An 18,461-nucleotide genomic window follows, 5' to 3' on the forward strand; every position below is an offset into this window, starting at 1 on the left:
GTGACCAGCCTGGCCAATGTGATGAAACCCCGTCTCTACTAAAAATACAAAAATTAGTCAGGTGTGGTGGCAGGCACCTGTAATCCCAGCTACTCGGGAGGCTGAGGCAGGAGAGTCGTTTGAACCTGGGAGGTGGAGGTTGCAGTCAGCCAAGATCGCATCACTGCACTCTAGCCTAGGTGATGAGAAACTCCATCTCAAAAAAAAATTAAAAAGAGTGAAGAAAGCAAGGAAGGAAGGATGGAAAAAGAAAAAAATAATGTTCTCCTGCACTTGCAGAAGAAGAGAGAAAAGCAGTGCTGTCCTCAGCTCAAAGAGGCCAAGGAGACATCCCCAGCCACGCAGTGCACACGGCAGCCTCACCTGAGACCTTTTGGCTTGGGCACAGGCGGGAGGCACGGGAAACAGCCAGGCGTGAAGTGGTGGTGGGTTTCCATGGTCGCAGGGAGACACGTCCTTCTGGTGATGTGGGGAGAGCACCACGACGCCTGCTCTGCGTATCTAGCAGCCCTGGCACAAACACGCACACGCGGAAAGAGACGCAGGGCAACCGCGCCGGCGTGTGCCTCTGCCGGCCTCTGCTTGGTGGCACCCTGCACCTGCCGGCCTCTCACAGTGCTGCTGCCAGGTCCACCCTTCCTTGGAGACCCCGTTCTCCGTCTCCTGCTCACAGGACGCTGGGTCTCGGGGTGCAGTGAAGGCCCCAGCTGGGCCAAAGGAAGCCTCAGCTGCCCTGTGGTGTGACCTGGCTGGAGCCGGACCAACATACATCCCAACAACTGGGGCCCTTGAACCCTGCTCCCACTACCCTGCCCTATCCTTGTAGAATATTCTAGATGATAGCTAATGCTGCATAAAGGGGGTGGCAGTCAGCTCCTATGGACACCAGGGCAGCGGGAGGGAGGGATTTTATTCTCAGCTATTGTTTGAATTTCTCTCAGTACCCTGCTAGCAAGTTTTTACAGAAGCAGTAACGCTCATGATACAGACCCAATTTCAAAACCACAAAACGGCCTTGTGCCCACTCTGTGCTGGCCCCAGCCTCCCCACTGTGACCCAGCCCCCGGGCAGCTCGGAGCCAACTTGCCGGCCTCTGGAACCCACCTGGTCCCTGGAATCCTCCTCCACTGAGCAAATGTGCAGGCCCCACCACTGCCTGGTAGAGTTTCGGTTCTGGGACGAAACAGGGCTCAATCTGGACACTGACTAATGGCATTAAAGGAGTGAGCAAGAGCTTCAGAGACAAGTGAAGGCAGGCACAGCAGCACACGCCTGTGATCCCAGTGCTCTGGGAGGCTGAAGCAGGAGGATCGCTTGAGTCCGGGAGTTTGAGGCCACAGTGAGCCGTGACGGCAACACTGCACTCCAGCCTGGGCGACAGAGCCAGATCATCTCAAAAAACTTTTAAGGCCGGTCAAAATGGCTCATACCTGTAATCCCAGCACTTTGGCAGGCCAAAGCCAGAGGATCACTTGAGGTCAAGGAGTTGGAGACCAGCCTGAATAACATGGTAAAACCCTGTCTCTACTAAAAATACAAAAATTAGCAGGGTGTGGTGGCGGGCGCCTGTAATCCCAGCTACTTGGGAGGCTGAGGCAGGAGAATCTCTTGAACCCGGGAGGTGGAGGTGAAAAAAAGAAACAAAAAAGAGAAAGACAAATGAAGCTGGTTGGGTCAGAGAGGGCTGGGCGGCAGAGGGCCTGCATCTGGAACTGACTGTCGAACACGCAGGGGGCGAGTCCTGGGAAGTCCAGGACAAGAGGAAGGTCCAGGTAGAGGGAAGGACCCAGCGATGCCAGGGAAGAGCTAAGGCCCGAGAGGCAGGGCGGCAGGGAGCGTGGAGGTGGCGGCAGGGTCAAGGCTAGACGAGTGGGCCCTGGGGCTGGGCTGGAAGGAGCCTGCCCTTCCTGTGGGGTTGGAGGGGAAGCCAATAGGTGGTTTAGAGCAAGGAGACATGATCCAACTGAAATTTCTAGAAAGCTCCCTCTGGCTGTGGGAAGCAGACTGCAAACAGGGCTGCCTTCCAGGGCATGCAGCCCCCATGGGTACCCCCAGCCCTGCTCAGTTAAACGTGCAGTTTAAGGCCCAGCTGGTCCCATCTGAAGAGCCTTCACGGTTTTAGCATGGGGAGCCTGTGGCTTCATTTTACGTAGGATCCACAGATTCTACAGCTGCTCCTGGCTGGGGGACCAGAGAGGAAGCTGGGGGGCCAGGGCAAACTGGGCCTAGCAATCCTCTCGCCTCGGCCTCCCACAGTGCGGGGATTATGGGCGTGAGGCACCGCGCCCAGCCCTGGGTTTCTTCCTAATGGGAAGTGGGGACTCAGGACAGACTTGGGTTCCCTGGCCCTCAGCTTAGCATGGAAGGCGCTCAACCCAACCCAGCTCTCGAAATCTCTAATAACAGGCCGGGTGCAGTGGCTCATGCCTGAAATCCCTGCACTTTGGGAGGCCGAGGTGGGCAGATCACGAGGTCAGGAATTTGAGACCACCCTGACCAACATGGTGAAACCCCGTCTCTACTAAAAATACAAAAATTAGCTGGGCGTGGTGGAGGTGAGGCAGGAGAATCGCTTGAACCCGGGAGGCGGGGGTTGCAGTGAGCCAACATCGCACAGTTGACACTCCAGCCCGGGCGACAGCGCGAGACTTTGTCTCAAAAAAAAAAAAATCTCTTAACAACAAAAAAGGTCCCTTTCTCCCCTTTACTCATTTTGAGGCCCAAGAGCAAACTTTTGATTAAACTACAAACCAATGAATTACATGCTTCAAATGGGTGACTTGTATGGTTTGTAAATTATATCTCAGTAATGCCTTTTGTTTAAGGCAGCAGTGTGTTCGGGGGACCCTGCATGCGTTGGGCCAGGCCTGTCTCCTCAGCCCTCCTGGGGTGACCGTGCTCCCAGCCCAGCAGCTGCCACGTGGGACCGGAAGCTGCATCTAATGGGTGGTCCCACCCTGGTGGTCCTGCACGTCTCCTCTGCAACCCAGGAGAGGAATGAGCAGGGTCAGGCCAGACACTGGTGACAAGAGGGGACCCTTCCAGCCGGGCTAAGCAGGGCCACATGCTCCAGCCTGGGCTGCTCTCCTGGTCGCTGACATGCCTGGCCCAGGGACACCCTCCCAGACTGCCGCCCCAACCCTGCAGTCTTCAGATGCAGGGACTTGGCAGGGGCCTTCGGGTGGGACAGTCTGGCTGACCCCATCAGGCCTCCACTACACCTGCACTGGCACTGCTGGGGCGGGGCCGGCATCTTGTCCACATGCTCCCAGGCCCCACAACTGGCGTGTCCCCAGGATCCAAGGACTCTCCTTGACCCAGAGTCCACTCTGGAATGGAAGAACCTGGGAGTGGGGCAGGATGCAGGGGTGTTGGCTCAAGGGCCACCCAAGAAACGGCCAGGTGACAACTTTCAGCCGCCACCTAATGGTGGCCACACCAAAACTGATGACAAAGAATCGGTTTAAAAATGAGAAGGCCAGAGGCAGAGGCTCATGCCCGTCACCTCAGCACTGCGGGAGGCCGAGGTGGGTGATCACTTGCGGCTAGGAGTTCAGGACTGGCCTGGGCAACATAGCGAGACCCCATCTCTACAAAAAATTTAAAAATCCCTCGGGCGTGCTTGCGCACAGCTATAGTTACAATTACTCAGAGGCTGAGGTAGGAGGATCCCTTGAGCCCAAGAGATCGAGGCTGTGGTGAGCCCAGACAGCACCACTGCACTCCAGCCTGGGACAGAGTGAGACCCTGTCTCAAAAAAAAAAAAAAAAAAAAGGCACCGTGGCTCAAGCCTGCAATCCCAGCAGTTTGGGAGGCCGAGGCAGGCGGATCACCTGAGGTCGGGAGTTCGAGACCACCCTGACCAACATGGAGAAATCCTGTCTCTACTAAAAATACAAAAAGTAGCTGGGCGTGGTGGCACATGCCTGTAATCCCAGCTACTCAGGAGGCTGAGGCAGGAGAATCACTTGAACCTGAGAGGCAGAGGTTGCAGTGAGCTGAGATCGCGCCACTGCACTCCAGCCTGGGTGACAAGAGCAAAACCCTGTCTCAAAATAAATAAAAAAATAAATAAATTTTTCAAAAAGAGAGTGCATTGTTTTTGAAAAGTATCAGGGGCTCTGTGAGTAGGAAGTGTGGGGGCTCCCTCGGGTACTGGCCCTCTTGCCCCACCTCCTGCTCCCACCCTTCCCTGTCTCAGGACGGCTGGCCAGCAGGTGAAGCCCCACACCTCCACAGTGAGTCCTAGTCGGTCCCTGTCCCAGAAGAGCTGGCCGTCAGGTGAAGCCCCATGCCATCCCAGCGAGTCCCAGCCGGTCCCTGTCCCGGGCCACCCCAGCTGGCCTCCGGCCCCTGTGCTGCCATCTCTCTGGGTTCCCACTGCCAAAGCACAGTTCCCAGCAGGGACCAAGGACAGAGGAGCCCCGAGCCAGACGGCCCAGGAGGAGCCCACGATGCAGCCAGGCTTCCAAGTGAAACCTGGCCACAGAGACGGTGTAAGAACGCCCCTCGGCCCCAGCCCCGGGCATATGGCCTGGCACCACATCACATCCCACAAGCAGCTCCAAATGCCTCCCCTGGCAAGACCAGGATTCACTTGTCTCCGGTCTGATCTACATAACGGACCCTCAGGCAGGAAAGAAAACTTGGCACCAGAACATTTTCTGCTTCGTCCTACTCCAGAGAGCACCAGCGCGTGCCAGGTTCCCTCAGCTCAGGGCCCTTCCTCCACCTCTGCAGCCACAGCGCAGCCTCTTCCAGCCTCTCTCTGACGCTCAACCTCCTGCCTCTTCTCATGAGGACCTGCTGAGGACATCGGGCTCCCCGGAGCATCTAGGGTCATCTCCCAGCTCAACGTCCTTCACTCAGTCCCATCCGCAACAAGTCCCTTTTGTCATTTAAGGTAATATATTCACAGGTCCCAGGGATTAAGATGTGGACATCTATGGGGACCATTATTCAGTCCACCACGACTGCCACGTGAAAAATATATCATGCAAAGAAATAAGCACACCTTGTACCCATAAAAACTGTAAATTAAAACTTAAAAAAAAAAGCACCAACCCCCACATCCCTCCAAGCCCTCCCACCCAGAGAGTACTCCTGCCCAGCACGCCTCAGGGAGGCTGAGCACCCCTGCCTGCGCTCACTCAGACGGGAGCACGGTTTCCGGGGAGGCTGAGCACCCCTGCCTGCGCTCACTCAGACGGGAGCACGGTTTCCGGGGAGGCTGAGCACCCCTGCCTGCGCTCACTCAGACGGGAGCACGGTTTCCGGGGAGGCTGAGCACCCCTGCCTGCGCTCACTCAGACGGGAGCACGGTTTCCGGGGAGGCTGAGCACCCCTGCCTGCGCTCACTCAGACGGGAGCACGGTTTCCGGGGAGGCTCAGCACCCCTGCCTGCGCTCACTCAGACGGGAGCACGGTTTCCGGGGAGGCTGAGCACTCCTGCCCGCGCTCACTCAGACAGGAGCATGGTTTCCAGAAAATCAGACGCTGGGGTGAGCTCTCCCAACCCGGCACCCTGCAACACCAATACATGGAGACGGAGCTCCAGGAGGTGGAGCGGGAACAGCCGGTCCCAGAGCTAACTCCCAGACCATCTGTGGGGACAGCCAGCAGCCTGAGCGAGGCAATTGGAAGCAGGCTCCAGTTGCTGGCGCCCCCAGCATCCTCAGCCTGCTTCCTCCTGAGGCCTGGGCTCCGAAAGGCAGGAATGTCAGGTCATGAGGTTTGCAGCTCGTTACTTCTTCAGACACTCAGACCTAAGCGTGGTGAGACAAGCAGGCAGACCAGCCTCAAGACAAAGCCACAAGATGTGAGCCATGAGGAGTGAACCACGCCTGAGCACGGTGGCCCTTGTGCAGAGGTCCTGTGCCCTATGCCCTGCGTGCCCAGCAAAGCTGGCGTAGGGAAGGACAGGCATGAGACCCAGAGCTCCCGGGGCCCGCCACTAATCCCCAGGAGACGAGGGACCAGGGCCGCACTCTTAGAGGGAACACAGTACCCACCTATGCTGAATGAATGAGCCATGGAACAAAACCCTCACAAGGAACGTGGCGCAAGTCACCACCTCCGGCGACTCAACTCTGTCCATAAAACCAGGGGCTTGATCCAAGCTCAATGCCCAGACCTTCCAACCAAGGACCCCCAAACTGCAGAGGAGAAAACAAATGGGCGATCACACCTCCTCCCTGCTTGGGGGCCTATGGAAAGCAGACAGAGGCAATGAAACACATGTGCCAAGTCTCTTAAATTAAAAACCTGTGCCAAGCTTGCATGCTACTCTTTCCCTTTGGCATGTTTTACTGATTCGATTTGATTTTGTGAAACAGGGTCTTGCTGTACGGCCCGGGCTGGAGTGCAGTGGCGCAGTCACGGCTCTGCAGCCCGGAACTCCGGAGTGCAGTGGCGCAGGCACAAAAGGCCACACAGTCCGCGATCCCATTTCCATGAGCTGTCCAGGACAGGCCGGGCCACACAGGCAGGAAGGGGATGTCTGGTTTTGGGCGTGGGGGCAGGATGGGGAGCAAGTGTTGATGGGGACAGAGCTTCCTCTGGGACAATGAGATGCTCTGCAATTAGCGTGATGCCAACAATCTCCAAATTATAGCCTTTAAAGGGTGAATTTCATCTCAATCAAAGTTACTTTTTACGAAGTGAAGGCCGCCTATCTGGGGCCCTGCCAAACCACAGCCAGCCCACACGGTGTGCCCTGAGGTCCTCCTCGGAAGCAGGTGCCCAGCTCCCTTGCTCCTGTCTCCCGTGCTCTCCCAGAGTACTTTCTAGCACCTCCTGGTCGCTGCACTCAGCACCTTCGGATATAAAGTGGGTTTATCAAGGGCTATGTGGTGAACTGCAGCAGGATGAGGTGACTCATGCCCGCGACCCCAGCACGCTGGGAGCCCGAGGTGGGAGCGTCACTTGAGGCCAGGAACTTGAGACCAGCCTGGGCAACACAGCAGAGACCCTATCTCTACAAAAAACTTTTTTTAATTAGCCAGGTGTGGTGGTGCACGCCTGTAGTACCAGCTACTCAGGAGGCTGAGGCGGGAGGATCACTTGAGCCCAGGAGGTGGAGGCTGCAGTGAGCTGTGACTGCACTCCAGCCTGGGTAACAGAGCAAGACCCTATCTCAGAAAAAAACAAAGCTAACTGACAGAGCAAGTGGCTTACTTGGTTTGTGCTACGTTAATTTTGGAACAAAGAAAACGGCTGAGTTTTAGAAAATTGACTGTCGAAGGGTAAAAGCAAGATTTCAGGAGGCACAGACAGAGCTGCCAATTTCCAAACCAAGTCACCAAGGGACTTGTCCATCCTGCCCAGACAGCAGTAAGTTAACCAGGACGAAGGAGGTACATGATTATCTGCACAGGCCCAGACAGGAAATACCTTCGGATGCACAGGCCACGCCCTCCGCTCCAGCTATTCCCGCCTCCCACCGTGAGGAGCAGGCAGCCAGAGACAATACACAGGTGAATGGACACGGCCACGTGCCAATAAAACTTTATTTACAGAAACAGGGGATCAGATTGGGTCCAGGGACCATAGTTTGCCAATCACGTGCCCAGAGCCTCTTCCCTTATTTCACGCCTTCCAAAGGGAGGCTGGGCTCTACCACCCTCCTCGAGGTCCTATTCATGGCAGAACAGAAATGGCACCCACAAATGGCGCAAGGGCCCCAGCTCAAGTCCACACTCGCCCTTGTTAGTTACAGGGGGCCCTGAACAGGCACATTCCTCCCTCTGCACAGGGAAGCGGCGCAGACTCCAAGAGTGATGCCACAGCACCCGACGGAGCTTTCCCCAGTGCTCTGCGGGCCACCACCGCCTCTGCCTCAACAGGAGGACGGGGCACTGCGCACCCCACATCTGACGCCCTCCCGCAGGTCATCCGCACCTTGTGGGCGTGGCCAGAAGGGATGAGGTCACTCTCTCTCTTCTCCTGAGTGGCCCCTTGGGCTGCCACCAGAGGCACCTCTTTAAACCCGCCGTCCTTGGCTTATAAGAAAGGCACAAGAAAACCCAGGGCAGCCAGGCCACGGAACTATCCCAAAGGCATTTAAAAAGGAGCCTCTATTTCTAGAGACCCCTGCTCTAACTGCTCCCCACTTCTGGCAGTGTGCATGAACCCAGGTATCCCCAGGGCCGATACTCATGAAGCAGACAGGGCAGTGGGTCCTGGGTGACCCCAGTGTCTCCCGAAATGTGAAGTGAGGGTTGGGTGGTTCGATGCCGAAGGGCAAGGTGCAAGCCCAAAGCAGACAGACCTGCAAAAACTTCCAGAGGAACCTCCCTACCGTGGCCTGCAGGCTCCTGTCCAAGCACAGCTTGCTCCTGATGTCCCAGGAATTCAGAGCCGGGCAGGCCACCCCCTTCTCCCTGGCGGGCCACCCAGGGAAGAGGCCACAGCCTTCCAGGCCCTGGTCCCGTGGGGCCACGTGGAGGCCAGGTCCGTGTTACTTACTTCCGGGTGGTGAGGTTCCCAGGTGGAGGTGCTCCAAAAATTAGCTAGGATTTGTCAGGCGCCTCCAGTGAGGATGACGGTTCCTAAAACGTGCAAATAAAAGCATGATTAACTAAACTGATCGCATGCTCAAGTTTTAATTCTAAATCCGACTCCCGCCAGCTGCACACAGCACAAGCACACTTGCCTTTATTCAGATGTTCCACATTCTTGTCAATTTTTAACAACGCAAAAATCTGTAACTATAAGCACTTTACCCAGTCAAGTTTCCAATGAGGGCCCATTTTAGGCTCAGCACCTAAAAACCAGGGCTGAGGCAGCGAGAGCACCCGTGAACAGTCAAATGAAACCAAAGAAGCTTCTGGAAGCCTTAAGACACAGACAGCTACTAAGAGATTTTCAAGAAGTTTTGCCCCCAGCCCTGCCACACCAAGAGGCAGGGCACAGGGAGAGAGGGAGGCAGGGGCAGGGGCTGCAACCCCGCAGGGGCCAGGGCACAGCCCAGGCAGCGAGCTTGGACCTGGACACAGAGGCGCTGGGACACTGGTAGGATGGATGTGGGATGGAACTCCAAGGTTTGGAAGCGGCGCCAAGACTTCTTTACTTTCTTAAGAGACAGGGTCTCGCTACAGTGTCCACGCTGGTCTTGAGCTCCTGGCCTCAAGTGATCCTCCTGCCGTGGCTTCCCAAAGTACTGGGATTACAGGTGTCAGCCAACGCCCCAGCCAAAATCAAGACTTTTATAAAAGGGTGTGGTGGCTCACACCTGTAATCCCAGCACTTTGGGAGGCTGAGGCAGGTGGATCACTTGAGGTTGGGAGATCGAGACCAGCCTGGCCAACATGGTGAAACCCCGTCTCTACTGAAAATATAAAAATTAGCCAGGCATGGTGGCGGATGCCTGTACTCCCAGCTACTTGGGAGGCTGACGCTTGAGAATCGCTTGAGAGGGGGGCGGAGGTTGCAGTGAGTCGAGATTGCACCATTGTACTCCAGCCTGGGTGACAGAGAAAGACTATGTCTCGGGGGAAAAAAAAAAAAAAGACTTTCACAATCTGACCTGTACCTCCCACTGGGCTTGGCACACCTGGGGCTCGGTGGGTGCCCAGGCCTTCGAGCCCCCGTCTCAGAGCCCCGCCCGTGCCGGCTCTCAGCTCAGGCTGCCCTCTGCTTCCTTCTGCTCAGCTAATGCCAACTCACATTTCAGAAGCAACTCTAGGGTCCCCTCAGTGAGCCCGACCTCTGGGGCAGAGAAGCTCACCCCCTGGGGCCCTGGTTTTGTTGTACGCTTTTTTTTTTTTTTTTTGAGCTGGAGTCTCACTCTGTCCTCCAGGCTGGAGTGCAGTGGCGCGATCCAACAACACCCGGCCTGTTGCACAATTTTTACTACTCACCAAGATCTTTAAGTAACACCAAGTGGCCGGGCATGGTGGCTCACGCCTGTAGTCCCAGCACTTTGGGAAGCCAAGGTGAGCAAATCATGAGGTCAGGAGTTCAAAACCAGCCTGGCCAACATGGTAAAACCCCATCTCTACTAAAAATACACAAAATTAGCCAGGCGTGGTGGTGGGCACCTATAGTCCCAGCTCCTTGGGAGGCTGAGGAAGGAGAATCACTTGAACCGAGGAGGCAGAGGTTGCAGTGAGCCAAGATCGCACCACTGCACTTCAGCCCGGGCAACAGAGCAAGACTATGTCTCAAAATAAATAACAAACAAACAAATAAACAACACCAAGTGGTGTGGTGGCTCATGCCTGTAATGCCAGAACTTTGGAAGGATGAGGAGGGAGGGTGACTTGAGGCCAAGAGTCTCAACAGCCTGGCCAACATAGTGAGATAGGGTCTCTATAAAACATTTAAAACAGCAGGGCGTGGTAGCACGTGCCTGTGGTCCCAGCTCCTCAGCAGGATCACCTGAGCCCAGGAGTTCAAGGCTGCAGCTTGGGCAACAGAGTGAGACCCTGTCTCAAAAAAGAAATAATTAATGCAAGTTTCACAAATGCCCTACAGCTCTGACATTCTCTATGTTATTTTAATCTGCTTTTTAAAATCACTGGGCACGGCTCATTCATCCGACTACGGTATCTTCCCACAGGCCACACCCCAGGTACGAAGGAGCAGGTGCTGGGCCACGGGCTGCACCTCTTCCCCTGCTCCAGTTGAGCAGCCAAGTGCCCTGCAAAGGGTTTCACCACCTCTCCCACGTGCCCAGGCCGGCCCCTGACACTGTCACCAGCTGAACCCGAGGACCTGAGCACTCAGGAATCCCTCCACACAGCTGCGGCCGGCAGAACAATGGTTCCCAAAGACGTCACCATCCTAACCCCAGACCCTGGGACTATTTCACCTTTCACGGCAACAGGGACTTTGCGGATGAGACTGAGTTAGGCATCTTGAGATAGCGGAGGATCAGGGAGCTGAATCTCTTCACAGCGTCCTCGTGAGAGGAGACCGGACGGAGGGTGAGTCAGAGCCTGGAAGAGGTTGCTGTGCTGTGGCTGTGAAGGGGGGAAGGGCCCCAAGCCAAGGGCTGCGGGCGTCTCTAGACGCTGGGAAAGTAAAGGAATGGACCCTCTCTGGGAGCCTCCGGAAGGAACAGTCCTGCCCGCACCGTGATTTTAGCCCAGGGAGACTGCCCCAGACTCCCCCGGGCATGGGAGAGAATGAACTGGTGCTGTCTTCAGCCGCCGTGCCTGTGGTCATTTGTCACAGCAGCAAAGGGCACCTCCCTGTCCTCAGGGGAGGCGAGTGCCTTTCCACTCCCAGAAGACTCCCAGACCTCTCTGCTGTGACCCACTGCTTCTGGCTGCCAACAGGTCCCCACAGGATCCTGGGTTTCCTCTGCCACGCGTAACTGTCTCTGCACAGCTGTCTCCCCCGCTGCACGACAGGCCACCCCCGCCCTCAGCACGTGGTCCAGAAGGCAGGGAAGCCACCAGACACTGAGGCTCTCAGTTGGACAGACCCCAGCCCGGTACTGCCCCGAGGCTGCTTGAGACCACAGGTCCTTCTGCCCTCCTCTCTGGGGCCCCATAAGTGCCTGCTCCAAGCTGGGAGGCTGGAGGCTCTGGGGCTGAGGCTGGGCCCCAGTTTTCAAGGCACAGCCGAGCCTAGGCCTCTGTCCACCCTGGCCCCATCCACAACGGATGAGAGGCCGGGCTAGGCCGTCTCCGCTGCCCTCCGGGAGGGAGGATGAGGGGTCGGGCCCGGGCAGCTCTCCATTCCTTATGCATGGGCTGTGCAGGGATCCAGGAACGCTCGGATGGGAAGCTGGGGGACAGTGTCCCAGGGAGAGGCTGAGGAACCCCTGCAGCCAGGCTGTCAGGGCAGCAGCAACGGCTGCACGGCTCCAACCCAGTCCTGCCGATGGCCCACGTCCTGATGCTCGCCATGATGTCACGAGAAGGGCCCTTACCGCTGAGGTCCTCCCAACAGTCTCCACCCTGTGCTCACCTGAGCAAAACACCAGACACACCCCAGTCGAGGGGGACCCTACCATCTGCCTGGCCACCCCCCTCCAACACCGTCCGGGCACAAAACACAGAGAACATGTGGGGAACGGTCCCAGCCCAGAGAAGCCTGAGGAGGGATCCCGGCAGGGGCCCTGGGACAGAAAAAGGCCATTAGGGAAGAGCAGAGGCAATCCCAGTGAAGTGTGAACTGTCATTAACAATGTGTCAGTATCAGCCATCAGGAGACAAACTCGCCAGCGAGCTAGGCAGGATGTTCCCATAAGGAAAGCGGGCGGGGGTGGGGACAGAAGGGAACTCTCACCACCACTTGCCCAGTTTCTCTGTATATCTAAAACTGCTCCAAAAATAAGTTCTGTTAATTGCGGGGAGGGGAAGACCCAGGTGCTCTAGGTTTGGCCGCGTCCTGCCATGGGCCCAGCGCGTTGAGCTTGCTGCGGCTTCTGGGCAGATCTGGGGCACTAGGAATAGAACTGGCAAGGGGAGCCCACTGCAGCATGACAGAAGCCTGCAGTGACAGCCCAGGCAGCGGACACCAACACCCCCAAAAAAGCACGAGCTGCGCTGCTGCCCTGCACGAGCTGACCCCGAGGGCACAGGTGCTGAGGGAGCCGGAGATGCGGTGCAGACTCTGCGAGCCCCTCCCACAAGCCCGGAAGGTGGGGCAGAAGAGACCACCAGCGGGAATCCAGGGGGAGACAGCGGTGCCACAGCACAAAGGCCCAGCAACCCCAGGACTTGGCCGCCCAAGAACCCCGCAAAGGGAGTTGCTCTTGGCCATGGGGCTGCCAGTCACCAGAGCCCCCAGGGCCAGCCCTCGGGTGGGTTCAGAAGGCTGGGACCCCACCAGACCACATTGCCCACCTCCTGCCCTGGGGCTGGGCCCGAGCTCCAAAACAGCAGTCTCTGAACCAGAAGGAAGGGTCCTCTCACTTGCACGCCTGCCAAAGTTACCTGACCCAGGACGGCTCAATGCCTGGCCCAGTCCGCCTCTCCCATGGCCACAAGCCCCAGGTAGCCTTCAAAAAGGACAGGTCATTTCCTGCCTCCCAGCCACGTCCTTAGCCCCACAGGAAGATCCTCCTTTCTCCAAGGAACTCTGTCTATCCCTTGCAGGTCAGGGATGCCCACCCAAAGCCTCAGACAGACCCACGACATGAACACTCTACGCCCTATGAGCAGGAACTCAGGAGCTTTGAAAGAGACAGACAGTGAGATAGACACATGGGTTAGCATTCCTATTTCCAAGCCCTGTCGGCAGAGAGAATCCAGAAGCAATGATGCCCCAACAGCATCAAGCACGGCCAGCACCCAGGCCACGGTGTGTGAATCTCATCCCCACTCTGAGGAACCAGGGCTCCTTGCAGGAGAGGTGGTCAATTCCAGGGCTGGGGTGGGGAGTATACAAGATGAGCCCAGACCGTCCTGCAGGACCAGAGAGGAAGAGAAGGCTTGACAGGACGGAAGCGGGCAGAAAGGACACAGGAGGGGCTCCCAATGGCCAAAATGAGGACCACCTGAGCACCAAGATGAATGCCAGCATCACGTTACAAGGCACAGAATAAAACACACACACAGACAGCTTTCTGGAGAGAACATATAAAACGCAATCAAGGGCCAGGAGTGGTGGCTCACGCCTGTGATCCCAGCACTCTGGGAGGCCAAAGTAGGTGGATCACTTGCAGTCAGGAGGTCGAAACCAGCCTGCGTAACATGGCAAAACCCCGCCTCTATTAAAAATACAAAAATTAGCCAGGTGTGGTGGTGGGCGCCTATAATCCCAGCTACTTGGGAGGCTGTGTGGGAGGATCACTTGATCCCAGGAGGTTGAGGCTGTAGTGAGCTATGACCGTGCCACTGCACTCCAGCCTGGGCGACAGCGTGAGACCCTGTCTCAAAAATAAATAAATAAATAAAATGCAATCCATAAATGGGGAAGAGGGCCAACTCTCCTCCACAGAAGAATTCTCCTTCGTAAGTGTCAAAGGAATAAGCCTAACATGAAATCACCATTCCAACACCACGGGCATAATTCCTGCAGGAAAGAGCCACGCAGAGATGCAAATATGGACAGGCAAAAGCTGAAGGAACAGGACGTGTTCACAGGCTCCAAGTCCCGAAGGGAAAAGGAGTAACTCTGCAGTGGAGAAACCTGGCCAATGCCTCAGCCAGGCGGCCACGGTCAACATCACCACACTGAGCCGCACCAGCCACACGCACCTCCTGATACGCTGCACGGGGAAAGAGCAACGTCGGCCCTATGGTGCACTTCCAGAAAGTCCAGAGCCCCAGGCTAACCACGAGAAAACATCTGAAAGCCAAGGGAAGCTCATTCTACAAAACAGCTACCCAGTGCTCTTCAGAAGCGCCAAGATCATGAAAGTCAAGACAAGAGGGAGGCCTTGACACGCCCGGAGGAGCCTATGAGACTAAATGCCAAGTGGGGTCCTGGATGAGGTCCTGGACCAGGAAGGACGCTGTTGGAAAAACCGGTGGAATTCTAACAGAATCTATAGGCTGGGTACAGTGGCTCACGCCTGTAATCCCAACACTCTGGGAGGCTAAGGTGGGCAGAGCACCCAAGGTCAGGGGTTCAAGCCCAGCCTTGCCAACACGGTGAAACCCATCTCTACTAAAAATACAAAAATTAGCTGGGCATGCTGGCGCCCACCTGTAGTCCCAGCTACTAGGGAGGCTGAGGCAGGAGAATTGTTTGAATCCCAGAGGCAAAGGCCACAGTGAGCTGAGATCGCGCCACTGCACTCCAGCCTGGGCAACACAGTGAGACTCTGTCTCCAAAAAAAAAGAAGGCAGCAAACAGCCAGGGTTTTCTGAATCCCAAATAAGAAGGCTATAGTCTCATCAGCTAATCTGGGTCCCTACATGTTCATGTAGGAACCACATTATTTTTCCTTAACATCTATACTCAAGACTAGACAAAAAATAATTCACGGTGATGAACCTACAGTAATCAAGACAGCATGATACTGGCATAAGGGCAGACATCAGATCAACAGGAGAAAACTCAGAGTCCAGAAATAAACCCACACACTTAAAGGCAGGTGATTTCCAACAACAGTGCCAAGACCACTCAATGGAAAAAGAACAGTTTTTTTCAACAAATACTGCTGGGACAGCTGGATATTCACACACACAAAAATGAAGGTGGACCCCTACCTCACACCATATATTCATACTAATTCCAAATAGGTCATAGATCTAAATGTAAGTGCCCAAACTATAAAACTCTAAACTTTTTGAGTAAACATTACAACAGTATCTTGCTATGTTGCCCACATTGGTCTCAAACTCCTGGCCTCAAACAGTCCTCCCAATGCAGCCTTCCAAAGCACTGGGCATATAGATGTGAGCTACTATACCCAGCTCAGAGCTATCCAACTCTTAGGAAAACCATAGGATTAAACCTTCGTGACCTTGGATCAGGCATGGTTTCTAACTATAACATCAAAAGTGCATGTGGGAAAAGAAAAATTGTTTGCATAGGCCTCAAAAAAGTGAAACAACTTGGCAGGGCATGGCAGATCACGTCTGTAATCCCAGAACTTTGGAAGGCTGAGGTGGGAAGATCACTTGAGCAAAGGCGTTCAAGACCAGACTAGGCGACACATCAAGATACCATCTCTACAAAAAATAAAGAAGAAAAAAATCAGCCAGGCATTGTGATACACACCAGTAGTCCCAGCTACTCGGGAGGCTGAGATGGGAGGATCGCTTGAGCCTGGGAGTTGGAGGCTGTAGTGAGCTATGTTTGCGCCACTGCACTCCAGCCTGGGTGATGGAACAATACTCTGTCTCAAAAAAAAAAAAAAAAAGAAAGAAAGAAAGTGAAAAGACAACGTACAAAATAGGAGAAAGTACTTGCAAATCATTACCTGACAAGGAATTTGTATCCAGACTATATCAACAACTCTTGCAACTTAACAAAAGACAAACAACCTAACAGAAAACATGGGCAAAGGATGGAGCAGACATTTCTCCAGAGAAGATGCAAGAGGAGTCAACAGTCACAGGAAGAGACGCTTGACATCACAGCAGCGAAGCAAGGGAGAAAAGGAGAGGTCAAAGCCATGCCGAGACGAGCGTGGGACCAGGTGGCTTCCGGGACCTTCCAGAACCCTCTCTGACATGGCAGAGCCTGGCCAAGAGCTGCCATTCACATTCCAGTCCTGAGAGAACTTTGCTGCGTTCCCCAGCTCTCCCTCTCCCGGGACCCCCACAGCCCCCAGATCAGGTGATGGAGGCCCCAGGGTGCAGTGCGAGATCACAGGGGCGAGAAGCCACCTCTCGTGACCCAGCATCACCACTCGCCTCTGCCAGAGGAGGACGTTGTAACTGCAGGGGCGACCCCTGTCCCCCACACCACTTAGACTCCCAGGGCCAGCGCCAAGGGGGACTCTCTACCCCGCATCCCTCCCAGCTGTGTGGCAAGGCACCTGCTAGGGAACAGGGGGACCTTCCCGCTGTGGCCCTGTATCCTCTAAGATTGCTCTTAGAGGGAGGTCCTGGGTGGGGATATGGTACAGAGCACAGGTCCCCAAGACCTGGTCCTCTGAATGCAGAAAGAAAAGGTGTTTCAACAAACAGTGCTGGAACCTCTGCATATCCACACCAAATACAGGAAGGTGAGCCCCCACCGCCCACCATAAGGCCCAGAGGATGGCGAGGACCCCACTTCTGGGCCTCAGTTTCCTCATCTGTAAAGGGGGCTCCCCATGTTAACACCCTCCTCATGGGGTCTTCGGGAGACTCAATGAGGTGGCAGACGTAAAGCATTTGAGGGAGAGCCAGGCACACCATGCACCCCCCCAAGTGGCAGCTGTCACCATCTTGTCACTCAGGAGACTTGCTCAGGCACAGACCAGCAAGTCCAGTGACACGGGAGGTCGCAGAGGCCATGGAGTAACAGGCGCCCTCACCGACCTATGCCCCAGTGGCCTGGCAGCACCGCTGGGAAGGACAGTTTGGTAACATCTCTTCTTTCGAAAGCGCCTGCCCCTTCCCACCCACTGCTCCCGGGCAACTGTGTTCTCCATGCTGGTCCTACCTGGCCACCAACACCCTCTACAGGCCGCTCCTCTAGCCTCGGATGTCAGGGGGTGACAGAAGTCTGCCATCAACTCCACAAGCAGCCACGGGGCGGGCTGCATAGACACGTCTCTGAGATACATGCTGGATCCCAGTCCCGGACAGGGCCCCCAGCGGTGAGCCCCCACCCGCCAAGTGACGGCTGCAGGACAGCCCAGCACACACGAGCATGTGGAAAAGGAAGACGCTGCACGGGACGTGGGGGACTGAGCAGGGGGGGACCGGCTCGTCTCACTTTGCCCGGGACACTCCTGGTTAGAATGGAAGGTGTCCGTGAGTCTCTTTCCCCCAGAAGAAAAGGACTTAGGATTCTCCTTAGGATTTATAAAATATAACCGCCTTCCTGCCCCTCTGCAGGTGACTTCTCACGCTTACCACACGGGGTACAGGCACTGGCAGTGGGCACGGAGCCATGGTGCATATTACAGCCCAGCGTCCTCAACCACATGAAACGGGGGCTCTGAGACGTGCATGGCAGCATGTGTACACCGGTTCACAGGGCCCAGCTGTTTCCAGATACTGCCGAGCGCCCCAGGCAACACGCCAGGCTGAGAGCCCTGCTCTAGGAAGCTGCCGGGCTGGGGGGGCCTGGACCCTGTGCCTGTGACGATCCATCTCCAGATCGTGGGTAGAGGTGGATGAGCCCGGGGGTCAGCAAGGGCTGAGCAGGGCCAAGGAGCTGGCGGGATGGCGGTGAGGACAGGCCCACTGTGGGCCATGCTCTCCAGGCCGGGTGAGGAGGGAGCAAGGGCCCGTGGCAGGGCAAGGGCCGCGACTGTGGGAGCATGGGTAAGCAAATGGTGGGAAGGGCCAGGGGCTGGTGTGTGGAAGTGGCGAGGCCGTTGCAATGGAGGGGTTCCCGTGAGTCTCTTTCCCCAGAAGAAAAGGACTTAGGAGAATCCTTAACCTCACCCCCAAGTCCCTGACAGCACACCTGCCCTCTAGGACACAAGCCATCCACCGCCCTAGCTGTGCCCAGTGCCAGCATTACTGCCACATATTAACTGCAAAGAAGCATTTGTGCACCGAAGGACACAGAGAAATGCACAAACCCTAAAAGATAATACCAAACAGGACACAGAGAGAAGCCTGATGCACCCAGGCAGGGGACAGAGTATTCTCACGCAGCCAAGCACCCAACCGTGGCCAACAACCCAGGGGGCAGACCTGCTGTGCGGAGATGAGGAAGGCCAGGCACAGGGGTTAAACAGGGACCTTTTTTTTTTTTTTTTTTTTGAGACGGAGTTTCATTCTCATTGCTCAGGCTGGAGTGCAATGGTGTGATCTCAGCTCACTGCACTCTCCACCTCCCAGGTTCAAGCAATTCTTCTGACTCAGCCTCTCTAGTAGCTGGGATTACAGGCATGTGCCACCACGCCCAGCTAATTTTTGTAGTTTGTTAGTAGAGACAGGGTTTCT

At 55.8% G+C, this 18,461-nt stretch overlaps 1 protein-coding gene across 5 annotated transcripts in view; it reads right to left on the minus strand.

Annotated features, from left to right (window-relative positions):
* Positions 1-18,461, minus strand: part of KDM4B (lysine demethylase 4B) — a 177,022-nt gene that overhangs the window by 118,383 nt on the left and 40,178 nt on the right. For 4 of the 5 annotated variants that reach the window (XM_021676633.2, XM_021676631.2, XM_064382046.1 and 1 more), the window contains exon 2: positions 8,467-8,549. The gene's annotated coding sequence lies outside the window, so the exon portion shown is untranslated. Of the gene's footprint in view, positions 1-8,466; positions 8,550-15,627; positions 15,993-18,461 lie in introns of those variants that run through there. The other variant, XM_021676632.2, reaches the window with a different exon arrangement.

This window comes from Aotus nancymaae, unplaced genomic scaffold (assembly GCF_030222135.1).
Source record: "Aotus nancymaae isolate 86718 unplaced genomic scaffold, 86718_ANA_hifiasm-v0.15.2.pri h1tg000028l, whole genome shotgun sequence".
Lineage (NCBI taxonomy): Eukaryota > Metazoa > Chordata > Mammalia > Primates > Aotidae > Aotus > Aotus nancymaae.